This window comes from Hippocampus bargibanti, linkage group LG19, assembly GCF_051943395.1.
Source record: "Hippocampus bargibanti isolate YZ-2025 linkage group LG19, ASM5194339v1, whole genome shotgun sequence".
NCBI lineage: Eukaryota > Metazoa > Chordata > Actinopteri > Syngnathiformes > Syngnathidae > Hippocampus > Hippocampus bargibanti.
Window position 1 is genome coordinate 4,688,461 of NC_142752.1, and position 25,154 is coordinate 4,713,614.

Genomic DNA, 25,154 nt, shown 5'->3' on the forward strand with positions numbered 1-25,154 from the left:
TAATTGGTCCTAAGGGCAAAAGGGTGATGTCAGGTACCCGTTGGCCTCTGGTCGGCATTTGGCACCGTCGGAATAAAGATTGATGACACCGAGATAAGAAGGGTCATCACAGCAATTTTATAAATGAAATCAAATCATGGGGAGAAGCAATTAAGCGAGCGCTCGGTATCCTTGACGAGACACAAACTTGTTCTTGTTTGGCCTTCGGTTTGCGCCGTGTGGTTTCCAGACAGTTGTCCTGCGCTAATTGAGGTCAAACCGTTGATACAAAGGTACACTTCAATTTTTTTTTTTGCAATGATACCTCTCATAACCATGCATGATAGAAATAAAAGCGGCACTAAGCAAACTTTCCATATGTGGTTGCGTTATTGCCATTTAATGGCTTTAAGTGCCTGCGGTGATTTCAACAGCAATACATTTCCTGATCAGCCGGGTGAGGCAAAGGATAAGGAAAACGTTGTGCGTCGTGTGGAATGATAAAGATTGTTCTTCAGCATTATTAGCCACAACATTCATCAAGAAGGAGATACTGCTGACTTGATCTTTGTGTTGCCATATTTATTTTTTGATCTTTTGACTTCAAGATGGTGCCGTAAGTGACTGCCTTTAGAGCAGGTCCTGTATTTTGTCTTTCTACTTCTTCCTTTCCTCTTACTTTCATAACTTTGCTACTGTGAAATAAAAATGTTTACACTGTGAGACTAATAAAGGCTAATCCAATCCAATCAATACGACAGAGTAACAATGGGGTGGTTTTTTTTGTTTCCGAAATTTTGTATTCAAAGAGATAAAGACTTTGTTGCCTAACTAAGCCTGACACAGGAGGTTATTTGAAAAAAACTGCTCAAACAACGCTAGCCATGAAGTTTTTGCAACATTGTCAAAAAATCTTTTTCAGAATCAGAATCAGAATACCTTTATTCGTCCCGCAATGGGGAAATTTGCAGTCCACAGCAGCAATTGAAGAGGGATGGGGTTGGGGTGGGAGTGAAAGGATAGAAAACAAGATATTCTAAGCATAAGCATATTTTATGATCAAGTAGTCCATTTCCGTTCAGTTCAAAGTTTTTTTTTCATAAAATATGGATCTCTGCCCATGCATTCAGACTTAAGGAACACCCTGTAGACAGCCATCGCGATACGGCAGATTTTTAAGTGGTAGGGAGATGAAAACGGGCCAGCTGGCAGTAGCTAAAGTCCAACAAAGCCGGGTCTTCCTGCTTCCTGGTGATCCCACAAGGCTCCTCTGGCTGGCGACCAATCAGAACCCGCCCTCTCTCACATCGTTCCAGAGACGATTGCTCGGATGGCGCGAGTAGTATTGTCAGAGGAGCGGCATGCGACTAATCAGTGGTGGGCCCGCCTCGGCGTAGGGCGCCGATTCAAAAGGCCACTGAGACCTAGCGGTAATGGAAAAGCATGATGGGGGCCATCAGAGGGAGTCAACAAGTATTGCGCTCGCTATTGCTTTGCTTTGCATCCAATGGCGCGCGCGGTAATATATCAGCGGCGTCCCTGAAAGCCATCATGGGATTCATTACATAATGTAAACAAGTGATTGATCCCCCTCTGCTGTCAATAATCTGCTTTACAAGTCAAGCGTGTGGGATTTGGGGTGGTGAAAGCAAGGGGGGAGGCGCCACGTGTCCCCGTCTCCTGCCTCCATCTTTCTCCCACTCCCTTGTTATCTCTTATTTCTCTCCGCGGTCATACAGGCCCTCCACACGCGCACATAAAATGGAGGGCGGCCAGGTTCCAATTCAGATCTCATTTGCGGCGCCGCCGGCCCCCTGCCCGCGCCGCAGTCGCCGAGAGGACCCGGGGGAGCCCTATCGCGGCTCTATATGCAAATGCACCTGCACCTGGGCAACAGCGTGACCATGCTGTGACGCCGAGCTTATTTATGCAAATCTGGCAGAGCGCCACACGAAGCCCGGCGAGCGGATAGCGATGAAATTTCCACACGGCGGGCGGAAAACGTGCAAAACATAAAAGATGTCCACAGAGGGAAGGGGGGGCAGGACACGAGTATATGGACACAGAAAATGAGGGACGCTCACCGGACATACGTGTGGGACAAGTCGACTTTGGAATGTCGAACAGCTCAGAGGTTTTAATAGTTCTACATGGTGGCGCTTTATTGCAAAATGCGCGTTAACAACGAAATGACGACATACAAGTTGAATTGCGGGCAAATTGACTTGCTCTGTAATTGTCCACCCTTCATTTCCCCCTTGTAGAATGAAAACTGCTATTCGGTATTACCATTTTTTCAAGACTGCCAAATTTAAACCCAAACTTTTTTTCTTGATTGTGGGTTGTTTTTGTAGAAAAAAAATGTTACATTGTCAATTACAAAAATGTAACATCTTGTAATATTAAGCTCCACTGCGAGACTAATCCAATACTTTTTGAACAAATGTATTCCCTCTGAAAAGTAGAATTTAATCCTCATTTTACATTTTATTTTGTTGAAACACGATGAGTTGATCCTCTCAAGAATAAGACTTTTTACATCATCAAATATAATTTGCAAACATTCTGACATCAAATTATTTTTTTTCTCCCCCCAAACTCAGTGTCAATATTTCACAGTATAGCTCTACTAGTATTATTCTCAAAATACTAAAAGTTACGGTGTAAAATAAAATGTCTTGGAACACTTCTGATCAGCATGGGTCTTATATTGATACATTTCATGTATAAGTCCCTTTCAAAACTCTCAAGGACACATTACAGTCACAGGATATATCTCCTGCGGGTGAGCAGCGGCAGCCACACGCGCCAGCGTTCACTCAACCGAGAAGTAACATAAAGTACTAATCAACAACAATAACCAAATGTGCATGATGAAAAATGAAGAGCGCAAAGTAGAGGTACAATAATAATAGTTCCATTCCGATGATGTACTTCTTGAAGTAGCCACTAAGTTCGCATCAAAGAACACGTCTACTGATCACAAACTCAATTCTTAGGAAAAGAAACACAGCATCAACAACAGCATCAGTGACTGTCTGTTTACTCGCATGTCATCAACAACAAACTGAGCGCGTCAAAATGGCGGAAAGCGCAGAGAACAAAACCAATCTTTGTGTGTCAGGCGTGCTGACGTCCCGCCTGGGCCATCACACGGGAAAACGCTTCCTCGGCAAGCGAGGCGCCGCATTAATGTGCAAATGTATGCAAGAAATGCCAAAATGACTATTGAGCCAAAAAGCACCACTTTTTTTTATCCTTGAATCTTCTCAATTCGAATGTGACGAGGAAAACTCCATATGTGAGCAAAAAGGAAAATTGACATAGTTCTTCAAGAACAGGGATGTACAAAACCCATTCAAGCTTTAAAATTATTTGATGTATTTATTTTGTAATCAAATTTAACTCATTCAATGCCATTCCCGAATTTATATGGGAATTGAAAAGCATGACGTGGAGCGCCAATCCTAAATTTGTTCGGGTTTAGTTTTCTTCTTACTGGGGGGGTGCCGATAACGTGCTGTAAAGACCTCTGGCAATTATTTTTTTTTTGTACAGCCACTCCAATTTGAAGTTCCGTTAACTCCAGACCGATGTGAAATAGGAATTAACATTGTTTTTATCTGATGAAAGAAGATAATCTAAGGTTTCTTCTGCTGCATTGATTTTTTTATGTAGTCCCAAAACTCAATTTTCTGTGGGTCCTGCAATTGGAGTGACAATGACAAAAACCCTGGCACTGGAGTGGACACGTTTTTGCACATCGTCTAGGAGTGAATAAGCTACTGTTAAATATGTACAATGTATTTCTGATGTCAACTCTGGCTTTTATATTGTTGTCGATTTCAAGCAAACCAATTATGATATATAAATATGGAATATGGAATATATAAAATGGAACTGTATAGTGCCACTTAGCAGTTTTTTTTGACAACGATACTAGTGCAGCGTGTTCTACCGGAAACAAATTCCTTGTGTGTTCTACATACTTGGCAATAAAGATGATTCTGATTCTGATTCTGATTAAAATCATCTATAACGCAAGGTGCTTAGGAATATCCGACGGTACTTTCTTACAATAATCGATCAACTGGACAGAGTTAAAAAGGTTCATGTCTTTCCAGGTTGCAAAGGGCAAGAAACTTGAAGAATTAGTGTGACTTATCATTCCTGGGGCAGGCACATTTAAATCTTGACTTCAGCATCTCATTGAATTCTTATAACGATCACGCGCACTCGTCCGGATTTCATCAAGGCGCAACCCGGTGCTGACTGATGAACGCAACGTTCTGATGATTACAACCTTGGAGATGAGGATCATATGTCTCACATACCAGCATCGGGGTTCATTGAAATCTAAGAGGTCGAGTGAGAAGATAAAAAACACATTCTCATTGTCGTGGAAAATTCTTAAACAGCGGAAAGTCTTGACACAGTGGGTCCAAGCAAATGTTCCATCGATGAAAAGGTTTCTTCAGCCGTCATCTGTACTTTGTTGAAGGTGTCGGCCATTTCGCTTCTCATCCAAGAGGCTTTGTCCGCGAGCTCTGATAGGTCCTTACAGCAGGTAAGGTTGGGGGAAGTACAGGACTATTTCCTGAGGCTACACGGATTACTTCTATTGTCCTGACTGAGTATGTTCTACGACTGGCCTGATTACCCCATTTGTCCTGGTATCACCTCATCAGCATAACTAAGCCTATGTGGTAATGATGCCAGAAGTGTGTTGTAATCACGATCCAAATTAAACCTCACACCACCATCGCGATTTAGTGAAAGGTTTTGCTGTTTTATGAAAAAATATCTTATTTTACTCTCCTTTCAAACCATTTATTTTCTTTCGCTAGGATTTTAACTTCAGTGTAATCAAATGAGTGGTTGCTAGCATTTAGGTGCATATGTACTGCAGATTGAGGCCCACTAGTATTATCCCTGTGATGTTGATGAACTATTTTTTTTATAATTTGTTTAGTCTCCCCAATGTATTGCTCTTTTTTTGAGTACAGATGTACAGAAGTACAGATGACGGCTGAAGAAACCTTTTCATCAAAGGACCACTCCTGTACGACTGAGAGCTTACACAGAAGATATCCATTTTCATGGACATCTCAAGTGACACACATTCTATATGACGGGGATTGTATTCACCAAAAATGTGAAAAAGCAAAATGAGAGAAGTCTGGACATCAACGCACGATCGAGGCGCACTGTAAATTACGCGTTCATTTTCCGTACACGCGCTTGTCAATAGGAGGCAGCTCTGCTCGAGGGCTGACTGGCAGCTTTGATACTCGGATCACCGGGTTCCTGCCGAGCACCTTCTGGTTCAAAACCCCATTCGACAAAAGGACTATCGCCGTCCCCACAGGGCGTGATTGAACGCGGCAGCGCACAGTGACGTGGTGCGCCGGTAAGCTGCCTTGGAAGAATGTATATGAGTCCATCGTCAAAGGTACATGAAAGAAGCCTTTGGAGATGAGGCCCAAGAAAGGGAAATGTCAGGGATTGTATTAAAGAAAGCACGCAAAAAGGGAAGTAGGGAGGCGGCTGAGGAGGGTTGTTGCTGTTGTTATTGTGTTTGATGTAGCGCTTGACAAGGCAGAGTTTAGACGTCCTCGTGTCATACAATATGCACACCAGGAGAGGTTTCATTTAAATGCGCGCTCACTCGGAGCACACGGCGGAGTGCTGGTCTGCCGGGGATTCATCACGGCCTCGCCGATAAAGACTCTCAACGGATGCCGATCGCTCGCTCGAGGTGAGATTGGTTTCCGAATGGACACTTGTTATGTCGGAACACGTGGCCCTGGCGGGTATTACTGCCGCACTTGTGGACAAGCTGGGGCCGCCTGTCCGAGGATTGCATCGCTGCTTTTGCTACAAGGCGTTCAAGTGGGCAATTTGGTTGATCGCTAAGTATCTGCTTAAAAATGGGGGACGGCGCATAACCACAACTGAGTAGAAATAAAATGCTGAAGCTGATAGAGCTCTGATTGGAAGCGGAAACAAAATAGTAAAAAAAAAACTAAAAGGAAAGGGCAAAACTAACCTTTACACGAGGATGTGACTCTTTTGGTCTTCCGAATATTGTACATGCTTGTTGCCACCATGGGAGGTTGTTAACATACAGTGGTACCTCTGCTTACAAACTTCAAATGAAATTGTCAAGTTACGAAACGCCACAACAGGAAAATATCAACTTGCAAAGGCAATTTCAAGATACGAAAAACAAAAATACAGCTTGGGCTGCTTAACATAGCTTTCTGTTTCCTGAACGCAACCTACTTCTAGCTACTCTTGGCATTAGCTATTCCCGGGTATCATCCAATTGGCTAAGAGGGACCTTAAATATATATTTGTGTAACATTTTGACATATTTCTATGCTTTATCTGAATTTTGGGGGTACTTGGAACAGATTAGGGCATTTACATGAAAAACACGTCTCTTCTTAAATAATGTTCTAGTTAAGAAATTTCTTCCAGAACCAATTAATTTCGGACATAAATGCACTACTGTATCAAGATGTTTGAACAGGTGTACCTAATCACGTGGTATACAGGAGTGCCACCGACAGCATAAATGTATAACATCAATTAGCTTTGGAGGAGCAATTAGCACAGATGCGCAAACAAGGATTGGCCTTTGGGGTTGCTGTGATTCTTTTATTTTGTCTTTTGAAGCTTTACCAGCATGTTTATCTTTCTAAAACATAAGATGACACTTCTCAGGACTACTCCAGAATGATTTGATGATTAGTTTTTTTTTGGTTAACAGAGGAAGTATTTTGGAACGAATCCTCGTTTTAGAGGCAATTTTACGTTGGCGAAAACGGTTAATGGCCGCAGTTACATTAGAGCAATGCACATTTTATTGCAACTTCATTTAAACGTGCTAGTGGTGACGTGCTACGCTGCAGGTGAGGTTGAGCGGAAGCTGATTCAGCAAATGGTTTCCTAGCAATTACTGTGGCGACTCTCTTGGACAAAACTGCATCTTTCTACAATAAATCCCAAAAAATATACTTAAATAAGCTCAAATTTCCACTTCCTGACAGGTTACCCTTTGGTTTTATCTCGCAGGTGAGTACAGTTTTTAGGGAGTGCAGGGGGGGCAATGGCATAGTGCTGGTGGTGGCAGCAATTAGCACTGAGCTAATGAACTGCCATGCTCATTATCAGCGAATCAACAGGGCCTGCGCTAATTATGGCTAGCAGGATGGACCAGGTCTGTGCCGTCCTGGACCCTGGGGTCCCTCTAGAACCGCAACACCATGGAGTCAACTTTCAGGAGCGACAGGTGCTTAAAAACTCAACATGATGGCGGAATTTACAAAACGCAGACAATGATACGAAACCAGAAATGAAGCACTTCGGAGACTACCTTGTGAAATGTTGTCTTAAACTTATCTGAACCTTAAATCCAAAAGTATAGCAGACCGAAGCTATTGATGACTAAAATGTATTAGCAGTGCAGCCCAGCATAAAACAACAAACGTGAACAAAAACTAGACAGCAAAGTTATGCTAAATTTAAGGCATCGCCGGGTCCGGCGTAGACTGAAGACCCCATCCACGTTCAGTAAACACACAACAAAAAATCAAAATACAGTAAAGTCTCGTTATATCGATATTCAAGGGAGTCCGAAAAAATATCGATATAACCGGGACTATCGATATATCTGACCCTGTTTGCATGTAATTTTCTCCGTGCATGAATAGAAATAGTATCGATATAACCGGGACTATCGATATAACCGATATCGATATAACGAGACTTTACTGTAGTTGAATCAGAAGAGTCAACCATTTCCATCGACTGCTACGTTCAAAGTCGTGTCCCTCCACCACTAAAGTTCCCTTCAAACGGAAATGAGTGCGCCATCTCAGACAAACAAACGTGTTTTCGCGGCAAACATGGCCTGATATCGGGCATCAAACACCCGCTGTGAGCCCACTGCGGCCTGCTAGCTATCTGGCAAAAAAGTTCTAAGTGCATTAATGAGGAGACTAAAGGCGATTTAAGCGAACCACCAAGGAGAGCAAATAGAAAGAAAAAAAAATAAAATAAAAAATTCTCGCCGTCGAGTCGTAAGAAGAAGCGACCTGGGCATATAAAGTAGCCCTCCCTTCTTCCCCCACCCCCTTTTTTGCGTTTACTCCCATAACTTAAGCAGAGATCAGTGGCTCACACTCTTAATCCCAAGGGGGTGCTTTCTGAGCTGTAATTTAAAAATAGCGTTTTAATAACACACCAGTGCTACAGTACATTAATCTCGGAATTAATTATCTCGCCCACCCCCAGCCTATTTGCTTGAAAGCGACTCTTTGCCCGCATTTCTTGTGTTTTAGCTCTATTTATTCCGCGAGCCGGCGGATAAAGAGATATTCGCCCAGCCGCTGCCGCACTAATTACGCCGCTGTACATTAGCGTGCCGGCGTATTAAATATTTAAACCGCAACGAGGAAGCGGCGCAGGCGGGCCGGGGCGAGGTGTGAATTTCTTAAACGCCGGCCAATCTCGCGCAAGTGGCGCAACGTAAACAGGAATCGATTCAATTAAACGAGGGTAAACGCAAAACGTAATCGAAAGATATTGTCGCAACGGGCTCCGTTTACATTTTGACACCCGCGACGCTTTCTTCCCGCCCCCTCCCTAATCAAACGTCACTCGCAGCCAAAGGAAAATCAATTCCACGGAGAAATTAAAGAGGACGACGTGACGGCGCGAGAGGCCTAAAGGCAGTGCAAATATTCAAAAACAATATTAAAGTGCAATAAATAAAATATGAAGCTTCTTTGGCAATATAACACCGGGGGCGTCGGGGGAAGTGGGCACTAAATGCGGCTTAATGAAAGACGCTGGCGTTTAAAGGCGCTGTAATCGCCGTGCCAAAGGTGGCGCCGCTCAGCCCGAAGGCGCGAGCTGCATCCCTGACAAGCACTACTGAGTATTCGGGCCACATGCTGAAGAAAGGAAGAAAGAATAAATAAATACCAGGATGAAGATAGATTTCTTTTGAGAGGGAAAAAGAAGTCTATCAGACAAAAGTTACTTTCATTCTGTGCTGCGGTTTATAGTAATCTCGAAATACTCCACCTTTTCCTGAAAGAAATTTAATACAAAGATTCTCTTCCGAAACTATGACTTTATGTGTAACAGTACAACTTCTACTTGGCAACAGAGAGTGGTAAAAAATTAAATTAAAAAAATCCATAATATACAAAATGATACATTTGCTTCTTTTATTAATTAACTCATTTGTGCCATTCCCAAATTTATTTGGGAAATAAAAAGCATGCCGTGGAGTGTTTGGGTTTTGTTTTTTCTTGCGGAGTGCGCCGAAAAAGCGCTGGTCAGACCTCTGGCAATGTTTTTTCCCAAGCCCTAAAACTCAATATTCTGTGGGTCCTGCTATTTGACTGAAAATGACAAAAACCCTGGCACTGGAGTGGACACATTTTGGACATGGTCTGGCAGTGAAAAAGTCAATTAAAAAAGTTTTTTTTTTAATAAAATAAATACCTGTCTAATCTTTCCACAAAACTCAAGATTTATTTAGTACTGAATATTTTTTTTCCTGAAAGAATACACATTTATTCTTGAAAATTATGTTTTTTTACACTTTAAAAGATAATTTTTTTGGGAGTGACCAGGTTGGATAGGATCAGGAATGAGTACATTATAGGGACAACTCATATTAGACGCTTTGGAGAGAAAGTCAGAGAGGCCAGACGGAGATGGTTTGGACATGTCCAGAGGAGAGAGAGTGACGATATCGGAAGAAGGATGCTGAGCCCGAGAGGAAGACCGAAGAGGAGGTTTATGGATGTGGTCAAAGAGGACATAAAGGTAGCTGGTGTGAGAGAGGAGGATGCACAAAACCGGGTTAGATGGAGGACATTGATTCGCTGTGGCGACCCCTGAAGCTAAAAGGAAAAGAAGACACTTTAAAAGATAATATTGTAAGAAAAAAAAACCAGCATTCTAAATCCATTCAAAATGTTGAATAGATACTTGGAGGCTAAAAGACACGTAAACTCCCCCCTCTGGTGATATCACACAGTTGATTGCTGTGCGAGAGTGAGATGCTGGCTGCCTGGCCAAAATTGTCCTCTGCGTTGCTGTGCCAGGCGTAGAATTACATGTTTTAAATATAGGGTCTGGAGGTCCTGGTCGCAAGTACGGGTGGTCGTAAGTCGAGCTGGTCGTAAGTCGGACGTTACCTGTATATACATGTATATATATAAATCATTCATGTCCCCTCCCCTGACAATTGACTGACTGACTGACCTCTATGGTCACGTCGACAGCATCGTCCCCCGCACACGCATCACTTTGTACATCCTCGTCTGAACGCCGCCGAGGTACGTGAGGCGATTGCCCCCGGGGTCTGTGTACGGCAGATAACCTTTAAGGAGTTGCGGTTCAACGCCTCCTGGCCCCCGGCACCTCGACCGCTATCGCGCCGCGGCATCGTCACGTGCTACAAAATGCGCAGAGTGGAGGCTCGTCGTGCATGATTGATGTCAACTGCGGCGCGTCCGCTATCGCTAGGTGTAATGCGGAGGGGGCGGGGGGGGGGTAGCGTGGAGCGTAAGATTGCGTTTGGGGAAGAAATAGGAAAAGTGCCCGGTGATAGCGTCCTCTTCTTTCACATCCGAAAAAAAAAAAAAAATCAAAGCCTATCTGCATGGGTTATACGAAAAAGTCTTTGACACGCGTCTCAAGACATCGTCCTCATTTGGATTACGTAGCTTGAAAGTGAACCAGGAGTAACATTTTTGTCTCTGACTTAAGCAGGGATACCAGCTAAGGGAAATTAAAATCGAGGACCCCCTTTTTGGGTTTCAGGGGGCAACTTGAGAAGTCATTTCCAATATACAGTAAAGTCTCGTTATATCGATATCGGATATATCGATAGTCCCGGTTATATCGATACTATTTATATGCACGCACGGAGAAAATTACATGCAAACAGGGTCGGATATATCGATAGTCCCGGTTATATCGATATTTTTTCGGACTCCCTTGAATATCGATATAACGAGACTTTACTGTATCAATTTTATGAACATGCAAGAAAATTTACCAATGGTTTCTGTCTATTAGATGCTAGAAACTGAAAGCTACACTCCTTTTTCATGTCCATAATACTGCATCAATAGAAACAAAGTTCATTGTTTTCATTGTTCTCTTCCACCACATCTTTACAATGTGAAAAATATGACGATGTTTAGCGAAAGTTTACTCGCAAAAAGTGCGGTAACGGAGGATATTTGTTTTCTCGTTTCATCTAGCGCACAGGTGTCAAAGTCAAGGCCCGCGGGCCAAATCCGGCCCGCCACATCATTTTTTTCGGCCCGCGAAAGCAAATCAAACTTGTTAAATTCCATGATGATTGCTAAAATCTGAGCTAAAATTTCATATTTTTGGATGTCAACCACAATAAAAGTCATTGTTCTTGACTTCAGATTTGAAAACGAGTTATTCATTAATTTGCTGTGTGCTCTATATGTAATATTTGAAGGGATTTAAACATTCTAATGGGTTCCCCAAATTCATAACGACCCTCGAGAGGAAACCATAACTACAATGTGGCCCGCGGCAAAAAATGACTTTGACACCCCTGATCTAGCGGTATCTCCCGAGCGATCCCGATTGTCAACGGAAGCAACCGACATCGACCAAAATACACGAAAGCATGCCGACTCTAGCACTATGCATTGTGATCATCATATCACCCTTCAAAATACATGTTTTAGCGGTTGTGTTCGGAAATAACTTCTATATGAAAATAGAAAATATCACTTTGGCAGAAAAAAATGTGGAATTCCGCTAAATAGCGGACATTTGGGATCCCTGGCGACGAAAACAATGTGACATTTTTTCGTGAACAAAGCCAAATGAACCACATCCACAACCACATCAGACTAAAAAAGGTAGTTTTTGATGAATATTTCAAGGCTGCTGTATCATTTAGCCAAACGGCGTTGATATGTAACAGACTATGGATGCCGGCGCTATGCTAACGTGTCAAAAACGCGGGCACAGTTGCTCTATGACTAGCTACAAATAGTTTTAAAAGTTCGAATTAGGCTTGATTGAGTTAAGAAAGGTAGGACAAAAAAAGATGGCACCTTTGTTGTTGGTTTTTTGACACAACAGCATGATTTTTTTTATCGTCAGCAACACGGCGTCGTCCTATTCGTTTTGTTTACAGCGAGGCAGGTGGTCGTCAATTCAAATCATCTCGTCAATCTATTTTTTTTTTTTTTTTTTGTGCGAGCATGCAGGACTGCCCATTTTTTTCCCCCAACCAGAAAAAAATAAGTTGCTAATTTTGCCAGTGCTCTTTCTCGACACTGCAGGTTTAATTGCTAATTGTTAACTGGGAATGAATGCATTTGCATATTAATGAGTTAGCCCATTTGCATTTTTAATTTGCCGCCTTCAAAGGGGGTGAGATAAAAGGTCGCGCAATTCTGAATAATTTAAATAATTTATGCTCCATTGGTGAAAAGGAGGCGAATAGAGAAAGCGTTCCGCGGATATTAACCCCTGAGAGCTTTTACCGAATAAAGGACTCCAAAAATTGTTTTAACAAATCTAATTAAACGGAGAAAAAAAAGGTCTGAACACACAACCACCCGGAGCACCAGCAGTTCGAGTGTGTCCTGGGGACCAAAACAACGCCGGGGAGCGAGCAAGCGGCGGTGGCGGCGACAGAGGCGAGGACAACACTTCCTGTCCTCGGCCGGCGCGACGCCTTTCATCAGTCAGATTGATCAAATATCCCTACAGGAATGCTGATGGAGTTGCCGCTCGCTAATCGGAATTCTCTGTGAAGTGAAGCTGCTCTCCACTGAGCGTCACCCTCCATAAGCAATCAAAGAACCGCCGTGCATCCTTGAAAGTTAACCGGGACAACTTGAGAAGCGATGAGGGGGCCTAATGAATCGCATGGCGTCCAAACACAGTCCAAGCGCCAGAGCCCGTTGAAGGGGGACTTTTACAGTTTTGCATCATTTTTACACATTTCTGTCACTTCTCCTATTTCTTCTGAGGCCAGTTCGGCTTCTGAGAATCCAAACCAAGACAAATAAAGCAGGCTTCTTTCCGATGGGAGTTCATTGAGGCCGATAGACATCTTGGATGACGCGAAAAGTCAAACTTTACACCTTTTTTTTCCCTCCTTATATGTTCCGTTGTCTTGTTTTGGGGACAGGGCAACACTGCAGCAAAGCAGAGACTATAAGCCGTAGTGTGCACATGGTATACTCATTTTTATTTGGGAATTGAAGATATGACGCATAGAGCGCCATTCCTGAATTTGTTCAGGTCATGTTTTTTTTTGTTTCTTGCTTGGGTGCCGATAAAGCACTGATCAGATATCTGGCAATGGTTTTCTCTCCCGTGAGGGGGCAGCATTTGCCTTTTTGAGAGCCGCTCCCATTTCAAGCTTAGATAACTCCAGACCTCTGGCAATGTTTTATATAATAATAAATATAATAATAATAATGATAAATTTCAATTATAAGCACCTTTCAAAAACCTCAAGGTTACTTTACCGTCACAGAATAAGTTATTCTATGGGTGAGCAGCGGCAGCCACATGGGCAAGCATTCACTCAATCCAATAACTCAAATAGATAGAAAGTTAGCGAGCCAGCTAGCTAATAGATAACTAATAGATGACCGGCTAGATAGCTAATAACACTTGCACACTGCAAGAATCCAAACAAGGGCGCGGAAAATCCTACTGGACCCTCCGCATCCTGCCCACCACATTTTCCAGCTACTCCCCTCAGGCAGGCGCTACCGATCCATGCACACCAAATCCAGCAGACATTTCAACAGCTTCCTCCCCCAAGCCTTTAAATCTTTAAACAGTAACCCAAATATAACTGTATAGTGCCTCTTTGCAATTTTTTGATGATCATACTAGTGCAATGTGTTCTACCGGAAACAAATTACTTGTGTGTTCTACATACTTGGCAATAAAGATGATTCTGATAACTAATAGATAGCCAGCTAGTTAGCTAGCTGGCCAGATAGCTTATAGATAACTAATAGATAGCCAGCTGGATAGCTAGCTAGCCAGATAGCTTATAGATAACTAATAGATAGCCAGTTGGATAGCTAGCTAGTTTTCCCTTCCACAAGGGGGCAGCATTTCCTTTTTTCCATGTTAGCACTATGTTGCAGCTACAGCTGTTGTTAAAGCCCTATATGAAGTAATATGCATGTATTGCATTATATTTTGGACAACCACCCTCATTTCAAGTTCATATAACTGCAGACCCATATAATTTAGGAATTAACTCTTTTTTTTCTGATGAAAGAAGATAATCCAAAGTTTCTTGCGCTCGCTCCGTTGAATTTTTACGTAGTCCAAGACTCAATATTCTATGGGGTCCTGGAATTTGAGTGCCAATGACAAAAACCTGGCACCGTCGTGGACACCTTTTTGCACATGTCTGGCAGTGAATGAGTTAAGTGGAACGGGGAAAACTTGTACGTAGTTTTTCCAACCCGTCCCTCGTCTTGATCGAGGTCCTGAGCTCTTTGTGAGTCTGTCTTGTCTCCGGTGTCCCGGTGATCTTAATTACAGGCCCCGGAGCTGCAGCGGAGTGGCCCATTAGAATCAGAAGACATCCAGCTTCCATTATGGGCTTGGCATTTGGTCTTTGTGCCCCGTGCTCTTAAATTACACGTTGCCAATCGGGGTACGCACGGGCGAGACGAGGATGGCTAAGGGCTAAGTTGAAGGAAGGGTGGGCGGCGATGGTGGAGGCATGGGGTTTTTGGCTTGCCAACTGTAAGCCCCTCCGCTCCCGTGCCCGTCTTTATCGCCAGATAACTTATGCAAAACAGCAGATGAAACCCATTCCCATTCACGTCGCGCTGATTGTCGGCGTACGCAGGCATTCCTTTGAGAGCGTGATTGACCGGCTGAAAGGCGACAAATTAGGGGGCCTGCGCTGTCTTTTCTTCGCGTCGGTCGCCGGGTTTATTTGCGGCAGATTCACCCAGGGCCCAAAATGAAGTGAACTCGGGCGCCGCTGAATGGGAGAGTGATGATTGAATAATTGATTTCCTTTGTACGGCCCGTGTTTAAGAGGGATAACTCCAGATCCTTTAGAGTGTAATGATTATAATTACCGCCATGACTGGTCATGTCAAATATGACACAGGAAAGGACTGTTATTAACCTTTATTCTCCATCAGGAGACAAAAAAAAATATCCTCTTGTCGCTTTTCCTTCTACGTCGGGTTTCTTCCAGGCAGGCGTAGGTTGGAACGCTTGGGCAAGCTACTAGTGTCTGCCTGCCAAAGGTTGACGGCTAATTGAGTGTGCAGTCAGGAGTCGGTGCCATGTCGGCGACTTGCTTTTAGGATGAGCGGCGAATCTACGACTCACTCGGGTGGAGATGGAGGCATGATCTTCTGTTACCTGGGGTCCTTCAGCTGTGGGGCTGGGGCGGCGGTTTTTCAGGTTAAGTCAAGAGATCTGAGACAATTTTATTCCAGTGTGGGAAGACGACGTCACTGACATCAGGCCAAATGCTCCTTTGTCTGCAGTTCTCCCATGATGAAGAGCGGTGCACAGTACATTTAAAGGACAACCGACACCATTTTTTTTGTTTCCTAACTGCCATCTAAAACACCTAAAACATACAGGCTGATATTTTTAGTCAAATGCAAAACACAAACAAAAATGCCACAAATGAGCTCGAAACTGGGCAGTTTCAGAAAGTCCCGTCCCCTTGTTTGTGACGTCACTATGGGACACAGACTGCCTCGCTCCAGAATCAAAACAATGGCTTCAGAGAGTTCAGATTCGGAGAATATGCTTTCTTGCTACTCATCCAGTTATGAATATGATTCAAATAGTTCTGAAGAGGAAAGCATAAATGTTTGCAATCCATTATAGAAGTCCTTCCGTATCAATTCAAGCCGTCTGCAAGCAATGAAACCGGTGAAGATCTGGAAGATCTGGAGATGCACAAGATGGCGCACAAGCTGCGTTTCGTCGAGTATATAAAGCCGCTTATCAGAGCCGTAAAGCCGCCGCGATTGGTTAAAATCCGTGGTAGAAGACAGACACACACACATAGGAAACCGCCACACGAACATCACATGTTGAGACGAGAAAGCTCCGACAGCGCTCCAGAGTAAAATATGACACGGTGTAAAGTGGATGCTTGTCCGATCGGTTTGCTCCAATAATATGGCGATTGCTCACTTTCACCAGGTGAGCTCACAGTTAGCATGCAGTGTGACTAAATGAGTAAATTTGCATCAAACTTCCACTATCCAAGCGCCGAATCGCTAACGCTGGTTAGCTTCTCCGTTCGCCTCCGTTCGCATTGTATGTCGCTTTGTCGGTCAGGGGCATTCCGAAACGCGACGTCACATCGGGCATCGTCAACGCAAAAACAAGACTTAATGATTATTCAGCGCGACTCTTAAAACGTAAAACATAGCTATATGCGGTGGAATCTTTGTAAAATGCGCTCAGTAGAAGTCATTTGAAGTGATTTTACAAATTATGCACGCAACTTGTCCGGAGGTGGCGGTTGTCCTTTAATAAATCCCTTCCAGCACAGCAGGACATGTGACTTTTTTGCCTCTCTCTCTCTGCATGTCTCTTTTTTTTTCTTTGAAACAAGACCGCCATGCACTCGGCCACGTGGAAGTGAAGGCACTCAATCGTCTGGAGTTGCCTAATGACTTCCTAATTCCTCATCGAAGCATGAATGTCCTCCGCAGCAGGCGGACCGGGCGCGGTGGCAGGGTGCCATCCAAGAACAGGTGCCGCCGCACACCCGCCGTCAAAAGGCCTCAATTAACTCGCACCGGAAAGAAGCCCGCTCACCTACTTGCGGCTAGCGCTAATCATGCTGATTCTGACAGCTGGCGGCAAAGTTAGCTGGGAGACTTACCTTTTGGGAGGGATGCGGGGGCTTCTTATTAATTTATTTATTTAGTAAATGCTTCTAAAATGTACACAATGTGCGACAACGAAATGTCGACCAACATTTAAACACCATTTGAGATATTTTCTCAGTTGCAATAAGGAATTTTATACTGGCCAGTTGGCGAGTTGAATTATTATTATTAATATTTTAGTTTTTTTTACATTTGCGTCTTCCAAATTCAGCTCTTGAAATATATACATATAAACAGTTGACAACTAAACTTACCTTTTGGTTCGATCGTGATCATTTGAAAGCCACAAATGTTTGAATTCCTTGTTATACCGTATGCAGAACTAAATGACATATTTCATTCTAGACTCTACACTTGGAATACAGTTTATCTCAAAACTTACCTTTTTGGTTCAATTGTAATCATTTGAAACCCCCAAACATTTAAATTTCTTGCTATACAGTATGCAGAACTGAATCACATCATTCATTCTAGACTCTAAACTTGGAATACGGTTGACATCAACACTTACCTTTTGGTTCTATCGTGATCTTTTAAAATGCACATATATGTTTGAATTCCTTTTCATACAGTATACAAAACTGAATCACATTTTTCAATTTCAACTATGCACTTGGAATAATAATTATACTTAAATAATAACCACAAAACAGAGTTTAAAATTAGACACCATCATTGGAACAATGACTCACGTAATGCTAATTAGCATTGACTTATACTGTAAAAAGCAAGCATATCTGCTTACCTTGTACGGGTCGCTACAAATGTCTTGAAAACGTCCTCCTCTCTGGGTCTTACATAGCAGGCCTTTAAGAGAGAAATCCTGCATATAAACACAATTTGTCGTTCTGATCTGCTCATGCACTAAAAATGACTTTAATGTGACATTTTGTAGCATTTTCAGGAGGTTATTTCAACACAATTCTTTGCGTCAAATGTCACCCGGAGCAGGTGTTCTGCAGTGTGAATGTGGACAGACGCCCTCGTGTGGAGAAACTTAAGAACTTACTTTCGTGTTAATTTTTGTGGACCTCGAATACACACCCTGAACTCAGCAAAAATCAATGATTCTAATATGAGCCGTACATTAAACAATGCTTTAAATTATGCTAATTCGAAAAAGTCACAAAAACAAAGCTAAGTGCTAATTAGCATTGACGTGTACTGTAGTAAACAAGCTAGCACAGCTGCTTACCTGGTACGGCTGGCTTCAAATGTCTTAAAAACGTCCTCCGGGGTCACATATCAGGCCTTCAAGAGTGAAAACCTGCATTCAGGCATAGTCTGTTGTAAAAATTTCACATGCTCATAAACTAAAAATGATTTTACTGCGACATTTTTGGCCGCTACCTTGACACATTTCTTCTTTGCATCAAACGTCACCCGAGCAGGTGTGCAGCGGTGTCAATATGAACAGACGCACCCATGTGGAGAATCTGAAGAAATTGCATTCACATTGATTTTTGTGCTCGAAGAATACGTACATTCTACACAGCAAAAAGCAACGACTTTAATATGATAATGATGCTAAATCTAAAAAGCCACAAAAAAACAAAGCTAAATGCTAATTAGCACCGACTTGTACTGTAGTAAACAAGCTAGCTTAGCTGCTTACCTGGTACGGCTTGCTTCAAATGTATTGAAAACGTATTCCAATGGTCACATACAGGCCTTAAAGAGTGAAAACCTGCATACAAACATAGTTTGACATGCTCATGCAGTAAAAATTACTTTAATGCAACATTTGGTGACATTTTTGGCCACCTACCTCGACGCATTTCTTCGTCGCGTCAAACGTCACCCGAGCAGGTGTGCTGGGGTGTCAATATGAACAGACGCCCACGTGTGGAGAAACTGGAGAACTTACTTTCACGTTATTTTTTTTTGTCTTTCAAAGATGTAAAATGTATATTCAAAGATGTATAATGTATTTTTAAAGAAAAAAACTGCTGAAATAAAATATTTTGTTTTACATTTTCTTATTATATTTCATTTAAGTTCTGTCCCAATTGTTTTAGCTCCATCACCATCCGTCATCCATCATCCCCTAAGCAATGTTGGCACCATGCCGACAAAAAGGGCTGTGGTCGAGAGGCGACCTGGGATATTCGAAGGGGGTCCAAATCGCTCTGTCACTCACGATGGCGCCACCGTCATCCAGTCATCAATCGCGGCATGTAAGCATGCAGCCAACAGATGGAGACCCAGCAGGAGAGACCTGGTAGGGTGGGGGGTGGAGGGCTGCAGCAAAGAAGGACCACCAGGAGTCACCCTGGCCAGACCCTCCTGCAGTTAAGTCCTAATGTCACCTGTGATTAAGTAGTCCCCAAACTCAATAACACAAGGTGGTCATGACATAGCCACACAGAAAAAAAAGGTCGGGCTGCTTCATTTCACAACTACTTACTGTCGTCAATGAAACACAATTTGACATACATACATACACAAACATATATATATATATATATATATATATATATATATATATATATATATATATATATATATATATATATATATATATATATATATATATATATATATATTAGTATATTAGTGGATGAAGAATATATGGCATGTTGCTATTAGTGAAGGCCTGTCTTTATTTTCTTTTCATTAAAAAAAATGTACTATGAAAATTTGTCAACTTTCCAATTGTTTTTCACACCATGTATAATTGGTTCTATGATATTATTAGAATATGTCGTGCAACAACAAAATAAATTACTTTGGACGCCCTTAACAGAACTAAACCCCCCTCTGCCGGATGGAGAGCTGAAATAGCGATTAATATGGAATAAAGATGTCTCGCTGTCTCAGCTGAGATTTGTAATGATATTCATAAAAGAGACCACTGACTGGGGAGGGGGGGGCTTTAAAAAAGTGTTCCTAAGCAACAACAACACACACACTCACAACAAGCTGCATCTTGGGAAATCTTGACCGGATTGGGACGACACAAACGGGAAAAGCTTTTTCAAAGTAGGCCATGATTTTTGTGTGTGTGAGTTATTTGCGCGCCGCAAACACGAGCCAGCTAGCATTGATCAATTAAACATGAGTGCCTTAATAATCAGGCAAAGGTTGAACCGCAGAGCAGCAACCCTCATTAAGGATACATTAGCGCTTTGAGATACGATTGACCTCCCAATTTGGCATTTTCCACGATATGACCTGATCGTTTTGCTAACTTGCTCACTTTATCAAGCGAGCAAACATTTTAGATACGAATGCCACGCGTTGGGAGTGAACTCAAGTCATTTCACAGCGAGCACCATGTCATGTTTTCATTATTCATAGCCATTTAGCATTGCAAAGCTAACAAATGCTAACAATGCTGTTGACATGCTGACAATGTCAGTCATTGTTTTGTGGATATTTGATTACAAGCAGTGAGCAAAAAGAATTAACAGGCTTATATTCTGTAATTTTATCATATTCAATCTGTTTTTATACGATGAAATAATTGTAGTATGATTTGAAACATTTTTTTAGTCACTTTACTTAACTATATTTTTCCCTATTCTCACACTAAGAAACATACCTTTGTCATGGCTAGCAACAACACCTATTTTCAGAAACCATGCCGTGTCATACTTGTTTCATGAGTATATTGGCATGACACAAGTAATATATAGTATTTGGATTACAGTTACATGTGTAATAAAGTGTTCAGCGTGTACTTTTGTGTTGGGGCGGGAAATGGCCACTGAAAAGGCTTTGCTGGCATCTGGTGGCTACATGTTGTAATACAAGCTTGGATGTCGCGAGTTATTACAGATACGTAGACGTGTGTAAAACACACACGCACAGGCCCACGCAAATGTATACACATGATAATATTAATTATACATTTTATTTCGAAGCACATTTCAAAACTCTCAAGTACATTTTACAGTCACGGGATAAGACATTTGTTCTTCTTCTGCGGAACAGCAGCGGCAGCCATATGCGCCAGCGTTCACTCAACCCGGAAGTAAGACAAACTCACATACAAAATAAAACTCATAATAATATTCAAATACATTCATTCAAGAAATATAAACGAATAGCACGACTCACCTCCTGTTTTCCTCCAAAGTTGTCCAGGAAACCCCTGAAAAGTAGAAACACATGTTAAAAAAATAGGTGGTGGGGTTTGATTAATAAAAATACAAACTATATAAAAATATATATTTTTAAACATGACAATGTCGTGGGTAATTATCACACAGGCCATATGGTGGCTGCATTTTAAATGGTGCTTTTATTGCAATGTGTTGCATTCCCACATTCATATTCAGATGTTATAGATTTGTTAGTCAAAAAAAGAAAAAAAAATCATGTCCTCACCTCAGAGTAGGGGATAAACAAGTCACGAACAACGAAAACATTCAAAATAATATCCTTTTAAAAAATATCAAGGGGATTTAAAAAAGTGATGCACGAGGTGTTTGTGTGTACTCGACAAATTTGTCTTACGTTAAGTGTGTGTAAACTTGAGCAGCCACAGACAAAAAAAAAGTTCCAGCAGATTTTTTTTTTTGCACAAATGAGTCCAACGAGACGGGGGAGAGGGAAAAGGGGGCACCGAGGCGGCCCATACTGATTGTCTCGAACTCACAGAAATTAAAAATGTCATTTTTTAAATATAAAATGACACCTGAACAGATTGGTGGTGGTGGACGAGGTTTGTTAAAAAAAATGGGGGGCGGGGGTAGCGGAACAGAAAAACTCCCATCATGCATACTGTCACTTGTCATATTATAGCTGCTCCCGTCCGTGCCTCTTCTTTACAAGCAAATCTTAAATGGGGTCATATTACAAAAAAAAAGTAAATGTTTGATATATTTATTTATATTAATTTGTACAAGGGGAGAAAGTGGAACCTCAGCGTTCAAAAGTGGAGAAAACGCCACCAAAATCTAAACGAGATGAAGCGCCCTTATGTATTTTTTTGTCAAATATGTATCAAAACTGTACACAAAAGTGATGTTTTTTAAGTTGCTACCCACTGCTAGCCATGTATGTTTTTCCCTTCAAAATAAAACTCACAAAAAAGGCCAAAATATTTCCCAAACGTGTCATTACATATACCCAACCATGCATGGCAGCTTTATGGAATACTCACAATGTGTGTTTATAAGTGCGTATGTTATTTACTGGTGTCCTACCAGTTCAGGGTGTACCCCCGCCTGCTGCTTAAAGCTAGCTGGCAAAAAGGTGCATAGCTTTTCTTGACTTTGGGCTGCTTCTGTTTAAAAACGGGGGACACTAATGTCGTCTTGAGGTTTGCATACAAGATAATTTGAGGCTTTGGTCATTTATAAGGGTGTGTGTGGGTGGACTGGTGGTGGTTTCTCCACCCCGCTGAGGCTCCAGCATCCCACTATCGCTATGACGATGAGATAGAAAGAAATGAGGGGTCGGTGGGGGGGTATAGATTGAGAGATAGAGGAGAGAAATACAATATGGCCTTTTTTATCTCTTTTAAAAGAACCCGTACGACGATGATGACAAATAAAAAACAAAGCCAGTCCACACTGCTCGTCGCTCAGTAAAAATAACATTCAGCAGTCGCTATAGAAACCATTCTCTGGCATCGGATACATGGAGCAGGAAAGGAGAAGATCCATCGTAATAATAATAATATTAATAATAATAATAATAATAATAATAATATACAGTATTCATCGCACGCACTGATAGTCATATACATACGCATCATCATTGAAAGAATCTGAAAAACAAAAAAGTAGAAAACTTTTTTTTTTTTTAAAGGACAGAGGCGAGTAGTTATTTACCACAAACTTGTCTTGATGATGATTCTCCTTACTATTATTATTATTCACATTTGTCTATGTACATCGTGTTAAGAAAAAAAAAAAAAAAGCCTGTACCTGCCGACTAGGAGGAGGAAGAAAAGGGTGGAGGTTTTTCCACTGAGCAGCTGTTGCATAACATCTAGAATTTCAATGTGCATCGCTAGTTTTCTGTCTTTTTTTTTGTCTTTCTTTGTAGTGTGGAGTGAATATAAGAAGGATCCCTCATCCCTGCAGGAAAATACATCACCCAAAGGACTGGACGCAGGACAAATATTTAAAAAAAATATATATACTGAATATATTAATAAACATTCTCTCACTTTGCATGTGCCGGAAAGAAATTTAACACAAAAAAATGGTTCTTAGGAGCTGTGTTTCAGCTCAAAATAGCACATTTTAGACGACATGGGAACGTTGGATATTCAATGGCAAAGCAAAAGGGAACACGTGAAAGATGCAAATGCTATCTATCATCAGGGGTGGGCACACGATTGGACTCGTTAAATAATAATTATAAAAAAAATATTTAAAACATACTAAAGATTGTGTTCTGATTGTTTGAAAAAACGTCCACATTTCTATTTTTTTTAATTAACTAATCATTTAATATTAACTGTAAATGAATGAAAGCATTTACATTTTATTTTATTCACATTTTAGTAAATGCCCAAAAATAATTTATTTGCCTTCCAAATCTGACCCCAAAAAAATACCTTTTTTATCTTGTACAGTTACAAATTAAAATATTTTATTCCACTGAATATTAAATAGGTTATACACATTAAAATAAAAATGTTACATCGTTATTTTGGGATGTTTTGAGTAGAATTTTTTTTTCATTGATTTTAGAATACTAAATATTTTCTGGGTGGACTTTATATAAAATTGCTATTCATATTTATTTATGTTAATAATTAACAAAAATAATGTCATCTTAATGAACCAATTATAGGACGCTTATCCCACCCCCTGTGCTATTTGGACCAAATAATTGGGACAATTTTTTCCCCCGTTCCCTGGCCCAATACTTTTGTCCACATAGTGGTTCAAATAGAAAAAAAAAAATCAACAAAACGGAGAAATGGTCGTCAAAGGGAAAATAAAATGTCAAAGTCGTCTATAAAGTTGTTTAAGAGCATGTTTGTGGTTTTGCTAGCTCAAAACTGCATTACCAGAATACAAAAAATAAAAATGTTTTTTTTTTTTAAATGATGAAAACAATATAACCGAAGAAGAAACTGCTGAGTTCACAGTGTGAAACGAGGTCCGATAACCAGGCGACGCGCGCCTGGTAAAAGAGAAGGATGAGGTATCCAAGTAACATAAAAAAGTGCTCTGAGGTAGGGCGCGGAATGACATCTTATGTTGGTGGTGTCCGATATTGTGCGAGTATGAAGTACAGTATGTGAATACCCAGGGGACGTGAAAAGATCATATAATAATAAAAAATAAAAACAGTTTGGCCGGCGAGTGAGAGAATGTTTGACGCCGATTACAACCGCGAAAAATACGCACCCCATTCGGCGTGGTGCTTTAAGTGCTCCCTTGAGGGCTTTAAAACTGCAAAAAACAGCGACGTAGGATTTGGGTATAATTGAACATTTGCATGAATTTCTTCACATTTTTTTTCTTTGAGGGGCGGGGGACTACTTCCTCCTCCGATGCATGTTTTTTTTTTTTTTTTTATTTTTTTTTTTTAACGTCAGTATGGTATAACCCGGCTAACTTGCATTTATAGCCCTCTTTCACACAGAGACGGCGGCCATCTTGGGTAGGTCAAGTAGGTACTTATGCCCAATTCAGGAGGGGCAAAAACAAAAGTGCTAAAATAGCAATAATACCGGAATAGCAGTTTTGTCTATTACCCTTTTTTACACAAAGGGGGGACCAAAGCTTCGATTGTCAATACCAAACGGGAAGTTTGAATTCCTTTACTAGTGCTATATTTAGTAAAATGTCATCACACCGGTGCTTGTTATGCCTTGCCGGCACCGTGTGAAAGTAATGGTGCCAATTTTCATGCTGTATCTGGAGAAAAACGGATGAATTTATGACAATTTGGAGCGACGGGGCTGGAGTTTGTTGCCATTTTGTGTCATCTGTATGACAATGTGGGTCCGTAAGGGGGCTTTTGAATAAGGCATTGATTTAAAAAAAAAAAAAAACTTGCCAGCTCTGTGTGAAAGGGCCGTTTTCCACTTTTTTTTGTTTTGCTTTTTATCAAGAGTCATCCATGAATGTCCTTCCTTATGTACTGTACAACGCCACACACACACCATGGTGGCAAACAACACTGATAGGCCGAGTTAGCGCTGTCTAGAAAAATGAAAGAATCAAAAGATAGAGGTGGAGGCTGAGACGGCCTCATATTCACAGCTGCTGAGGTGAGGGCTAATAAACAGGCGACTGATAAATGATC

At 41.4% G+C, this 25,154-nt stretch overlaps 1 protein-coding gene across 1 annotated transcript in view; it reads right to left on the reverse strand.

The window, feature by feature from the left end:
• ncoa1 (nuclear receptor coactivator 1) overlaps window positions 1–25,154 on the reverse strand; it is a 131,115-nt gene that overhangs the window by 75,539 nt on the left and 30,422 nt on the right. The window contains exons 23-27 of the mRNA XM_089022375.1: window positions 20,994–21,027; window positions 18,547–18,618; window positions 18,282–18,367; window positions 18,127–18,198; window positions 17,677–17,738 (exon numbers count right to left, since the gene is read on the reverse strand). The gene's annotated coding sequence lies outside the window, so the exon portion shown is untranslated. The remainder of the gene's footprint in view (window positions 1–17,676; window positions 17,739–18,126; window positions 18,199–18,281; window positions 18,368–18,546; window positions 18,619–20,993; window positions 21,028–25,154) is intronic.